Source organism: Halyomorpha halys, unplaced genomic scaffold (assembly GCF_000696795.3).
Source record: "Halyomorpha halys isolate HHAL.00 unplaced genomic scaffold, Hhal_1.1 Scaffold1839.1, whole genome shotgun sequence".
NCBI lineage: Eukaryota > Metazoa > Arthropoda > Insecta > Hemiptera > Pentatomidae > Halyomorpha > Halyomorpha halys.
In genome coordinates, this window is record NW_027115742.1 from 74,401 (window position 1) to 81,025 (window position 6,625).

At 28.8% G+C, this 6,625-nt stretch overlaps 1 long non-coding RNA gene across 1 annotated transcript in view; it reads left to right on the forward strand.

Moving 5' to 3' along the window:
* Positions 1-6,486: 6,486 nt before the first annotated feature.
* Positions 6,487-6,625, forward strand: part of LOC136797113 (uncharacterized) — an 888-nt gene continuing 749 nt past the window's right edge. The window contains exon 1 of the long non-coding RNA XR_010844943.1: positions 6,487-6,609. This is a non-coding gene — a long non-coding RNA (uncharacterized lncRNA). The remainder of the gene's footprint in view (positions 6,610-6,625) is intronic.

A 6,625-nucleotide genomic window follows, 5' to 3' on the forward strand; every position in this document is an offset into this window, starting at 1 on the left:
TATATTTCTTTTCAAATCTTCAGATGTAAGAAATTTATGGTCACAAAGTAAAAGCAGTGATGAGGCTTTATGTATGTATGATGACTTTCCTTGGCACTTATAAGCAATAAATCATCATACAAAGAATAAAATAAAATTATTCGCTTGAGGTTGGTAAAGTATATGCATTATTAAAAAATATGTATTACTTCTTAAACTATAAAAATTATTAAATTTAATTTTGCCTTTATAACACACATGCATACTGTCATTCAAGTTAGAAACCAGTTCTGCTGTGTAGTGTCAAGATAGTACTTGCACATGACACACGTAATTTGTATTCTTTTTGGATTTATCAATATATCCTGTTTTACATATAAACATAGAGGGACTAGGTTTAAAATTTTTTTTCTTCATTCTGTTAAGCATTTGCTAGGTCAAATTAAGATAATGTTAAATAAAATGTTTCCATCGGTTTCAGTCATTGATTGCTACTTTATAAAAACCTTTTGGTAGCTATAGAAATGTTAATTTTATTTATTTATTCTATTCTTCTGGTTGTATTATTTTATTGAACTTAGAAGTTTCATTTGAACAGTTAGGCAATATCACAAATTTGCTATATCTATACTAATAATAGTTCAATTTTGAAGATGTTTTTTCTTTCCTTCATTAATTCCAAGATTTAATATATTGTCTCAGAAACATTATATGAAAAAAATGTATACATTTTGAGTTATATGCAATTAGCTAATAATTTCTATCATAACTTTTATTCCATGGATAAATTCAGGATTCCAATAGCTAAAAACATTCCTAGGACGACACCAAACATTTTAAGAAATTATGTTTTTATTTATTTAGATTAGCTTTAGTTCTCCAAATGTCATCATTTACACAAAATCAAATTCCTAACAAAAACAACTCAACAAAATGACAAACTAATACCACTAAAATATAATAAATAATTTATGAGTACTAACTGTTTTTCATTATTAGAAGTTCATCACTTTTTTGGTCCAGGTTGTCTTCTTTTGGCAGAAAGCTTTTTTTTTTTTTCGGAATAAGCAACCTCAAAATCATTAAAACTGATAACAAAATAATTTTGTCCAGGTAGAACTCACATATGGCCTATTGTGTGACATGACATTGAGGGTAGGTAAAATATTTTTTATTTTGATGAAAATCTGAATTGGGTCTTCAAGGAAAGCTAACCTAACTTCCTTTAAAAAAAAAAAAAATATTCATATTCAGAAATTAAGGAACATAAATTCTACTTCAAATTTCATACCATTAATGATGTTTGTAATACTACAACAGTACATCAACTTCAAAACATGTACCTTGGAAACGGCTATACCTTGAGGTTCATACCTTGTATAAGGTTCATTGCCCATTCATTACTCAAACATACATAAAAAAATTCGAAATATGCTATTTTCAGAGATACAATGAGCAGTAGGTGAAAAAGCTTGCCTTTCAGTTGCAATTATACATCTCAAGTAATTAACTCTGAAGCTAATATACTGAATTAAAAATTTGTTAATAAAGGTAATTAATTTAAGAGTTAAATACACCTCAAAGTCAGAAAAAATATACAGAAAAACATTGGTTGAAACAAAACCTAAACTGTTCATTTTCCTATCTCCTTCTTATTAATAGACATCAGTAAAATTCACTTAGTCAAATTTTAAATTACTGTCTCCATTTTATGCCTGCAGTATTCCAACCTTCTATTTACAGATACTTCCTGCATTTTATTAACAAATAGGCGGGTAGTATAATAATAAGAATTAGATTGGAAAATGAACAGTTTAGGTCCAAAATGTTATACAATTAATAAATAGAATGTGTGGAGTTTTAAGGCCGTTTTTGAATGGAAATTGTCAAATTACAACATGATGAATATACGAGCCTTAGCAAGATGGTTTATAATATTATTTTTGAATCTTATTCAGTTATTGTTTTTCAGTATTTACTGGTACTCAATTATTGTTGTCATCTTAATTAGCTTATTTAAATTATGAAATGATGAGAGGATTTACTACTCTTATTGAATGTTTTGTAGATTTACATCCTCATGAATTTTCAAAATGCACTGAGGATACCTGAATGATTGGTGATTGAAGATTGAAAATGAACTAATGTAACATTGCACTGAAGATACCTGAATGATTGGTGATTGAAGATTGAAAATGAACTAATGTAACATTGCACTGAAGATACCTAAATGATTGGGCAATGTAAATACACCATTTTTGATTTTTTAGACTACTGAAGTATTTTTATTTTGTTTATAAAAATATTATGTGTATATAAATGAATCACAATGTATTAATAAATTCATTTAATCATTCATTTAAATTAATAAACTTGTTTCCAGACATAACAACATTAGTTTTTAGGCCTGTCAATAAAACAAAAGGTTTATTGAACATTCTTTGATGTTCATCAACACCTGCCAGATAATGGTACATGAAAAAGATGTTGGCAATACATGTAACCCGTGAATTACAGTGTAAATGTGACCTTAGTGATGCAGACAGTAATATGTATAAAGATTTAAGACTAGAAAAAATAGTTTTACTGGGATGTGATCTATATGGTACAATCTCCTAAACATTAGCTTCCCAGGATATCTTGAAATAATTCACTAACATTTTCTGCAGATACACTGCGATTTTCAGCTACGTACCTTTTTACTAATTCAAGACAACTTAATGTGAATGCAGCCTCTGTTCCACTGATCACTAAGAAGTAAAGTATCCTCACCCAAATAATCATAATCATCACAGGTTCACCCTCTTCCTTATGCTCACAATTTATTACCTGAAGAGATTAAAACGCAAAATATCTACTCTGGAGTTTCAGGATAGCCCAAGATTGTGAAGCTCACAACTAAAATCCATCAGAAATTGAAACCTTCAATCCATTTCTCCCTCTTTTCTTGCCTATCACCTTGGATCTCTCTCTGAATTGCCAGATATCTAAAGCTTCTTTTCATTTCAACAACATGAAATCTCCACATTATTAGGTCCTTCATCAGATCATATCTCAGACCTCCTTAAGATAGCCAATCGGGAGTTTATTTTCATTTTAACCTCTTGTAAACTAACAATGGATAATAAATTTAAAGAAATACAAAAAACCACTTTTATACAACATATTAAAAATTTATCATCAGAACATCCTATAGTTTTTCAATTGGGGAATATCCTAATCCATATAGAATTACTGAAGCAAGTTCTCCTTACAGAATAGACATATCATTAAATCACAATAAAGGTATTGTGGCAATGTTAGAACATATTGGGAACATACTACTGAGAGAGAGAGAGAGACAGATTTGTTTGGGATGTTTTGAAATAGCCAAAACTTATCTTTGCTTCCTTTCTCAGTTTTTAAATAAAAAAATAATGTTAAAAATCAAGGATTTTGTTATAAGTAAAGAGTGGATTTATATGCAGCAAAGAAGGTTAAAATATGGCATACAATAAGCAGAAAAAGATCCTCTAATCCCTAGTAAAACCTGTAATAATATAAGCATGATAAAAAACATAGGGCAAAATCAACTAAAAAGGATTATTATTGTAAAACTTGTTTTATTTAAGGATTATGATGATAATAATAATGTACAGTATTAAAAAGAAAACAAAAATAAATTGAAGAACAAATCATATTTACAAATGACACAAAATTGTTTATCAGTAATTATAAAATCATTTAATAATTAAATAATTTAAAAAATTAAAGTAATCGTAAAATTAAGCATTTTTGTTGCCAATATGGGCACCACACGCTATGTGAAAATAATTAAGGAAAAATACTTTTAAAAACTGCACTGAATAAGGCTAGGATTAGTCATTAAAAGAAATTTTCTGTTAAATTCTAAATGATTATAAATAATCTTTAATCTACAGTTAATGACAAGAGCTGTTTTCTTTTTGGAAGGCATTAATACAACATTAAAAATAAACTTTGACACTTTCACTTTAAACACCTAATAATGAATTGCCACAAAGTTAGTAGTTTAGTCAACAATTCAATAAACATTGTTTTAATTTAATTTGCAAGATTAAAGGAAGTAAAATTTACAAAATATTCTTTCAAGCAAAAATCTGAATTTTTCTCAAATAACATTATTCTTTCACTTCAATAGTACTGCGACAGCTGGGAGTCAAACAATTTTTCATAAAGTTCTCTCTTCCGAAATAAACCAATTTTATATTTTGATAGAAAGCTTTTGAATGGAAAATTTAAGATTAAAATAAGGGGATTCTAGATGCAAATCAGTGCAGGTTAAAATGATTTTTCAACTGTAAAGTAATATTATAAACAAACCTTTTTTCACAAGAATATCTCTAAATAATCTGACAATGAAAGTCACCGTTTCTTTATATTCACGTTACCTATGTATATCGTCTGCAGTTTGTTGACATTTTTCAAAAGAATTTTATAGAAAGACTAAATAATTCACTTTAACCTTAAGAAAGTTCAAAATTTCAATTTGATCTTTCATGACAAAGTGGCTTACAAGACTGGCCGCTGAGGATGAATTTAAAAAAGATAGTTACATCAGTAGAAAATGAATATAATGAGGACAATATACAGATACAGACAATTCAAACTCAAATGCAAAAACTCGGCATGCATAGGCAACCAACATTTTCATATCATTTTCTTATACAGAACAACCAACTACTGAACAAACTTAGGTATGTTATTATAAGAAATATTTTTAATATTTACAAAGAAGATTGTTTTTACATAAGAGGAGTGTTCTATCAAAAGTAACAAACAAAATAATTTTATATTTATGAATAATTTAAATACATTATTACATTTACATGTTTTTTTTTTCATATAAATATTATAATTTCACATTTAAGTTTTATTTGAGTGAATTTGAAAGAAAAACATCTATCTATTATATATACTATGTATTAAGTATACTACTATGTATTCATATAAGAAGTATAGAATAGCTTCTTATATTCATGCTGAGACAATATGTAATTTTAAAGGACTATTTTGAGTTGCTCAAAGGGGCATTTTCACAGACAGTATTATTGAGTCATATAGAATTTTGCCAATATATATTGAGTCTTGTAACAATAAATATATATAGCATACATACCATGTTCTATAATACTCAATAATATTTGCCCAGTAATGTGAGCTCTAGAGTCAAGATAAGGATTTGAATGAGAGGTTATGTCTTTTCAAATCATGAGATGTAAAATATATATGGACATACTGAGGACGGAGAGGGGAATTGCAACTGTATAATGGACCATCATATGACTTTTCATGTTTTGTTTTTTTTCTACTCCTATTTATTTATTAAAAATCTATAAAATATATAAAAAATTATCTAAAATATATGTACAACTAACTTGGCCCTTCTATTGCCACATCACATTATAAGGTAGTGGGATGAATTCGCTGTAGGCGGTGGTCACAAAATTGGCCCAGGAGTCGCTGGCCGGAGGGGTACAGAGAACAAGGAGGGTCCGCTCCACAGGGTACTTTTCATGTTTCCTGATTATTCAGATTTATAACACAGTCCTAGAGCCAGGGCCAAAAAAGATTACTCATTGTATGAGAAGATATGAAAGTGTACTCTAATGTACGTAAAGAGCCTAGTCTGCTATTTCAAAGCCACTGCTTTCACCTATATCGGCCAGTATAATTATTGGAAAAATTAATTACTTTTTTTTTTTTTTTTTTTTTTTTTTTTTTTTTTTTTTTGAATATTTGGTACATACATATAGGAGGAATGCTATATGTATATCTGGGTGTAAATATCTTCTTTAAAGCAAATGGGTTTTTTGAAGTTTTTTCTAAAAATGTTGAGCCTCCCAGAGACCAGCAAAGTAAAGACTGTAAGGTCTACTTAGAAAATGATGCTAAAGCCCAAAAATTTATTGTAACCACAGTGAACCAGAGAGCACTAACTCATATTTTGACTTGTATTACTGCAAGTCAAATGTATTCCAAATTAGGTAACATATACGAAATAGATGTTTTCCAGCTAAAGTTTGACCTTTTGCAAGAATTATTTGATTTTAAAATTAAGCCTGGGATAGATTTGGTTCAATTGAAAATTTGATATTTAGATTGAAGTCATTAGGCAATGATATATCAGTTGATATGATCATTTCCAAAGTATTGACAACACTCACAGAAAAGTGTACAATTATTTTTTATGTGATTGGGAAAGCACAGGCTCTTACAGGAAAATGCTTTCCGATTTAACAACAAGATTGGTGGCTGAGGAAAGATGCTCTTTAAATTTCATTAAATTCCTCTACTAAGGAAACAAACTTACAAGTTACTTTTAAAACTAATATAAGAAGAAATCGGAGAGCTACTTCAAACAAGAGGAAATGTTTTTCTTGCTCTAAAGAAGAACATCTGAGTAAAGACTATGCAGCCAAGAATCCGTGGTATGTGTAAAAAAACAAACGACCAAGAGAAGGACTGTTTCTTTCGTAAAAACATAACATCAGCAGTTTCTTTCCTTACTGAAAGCTGTAGTATCAACAAAGTGGATCTTAGATTCAGGTTCCACAAGCCATATGACCATCGATATAAGTGTAGTATCAACAAAATGGATCTTAGATTCAGGTTCCACAAGCCATAT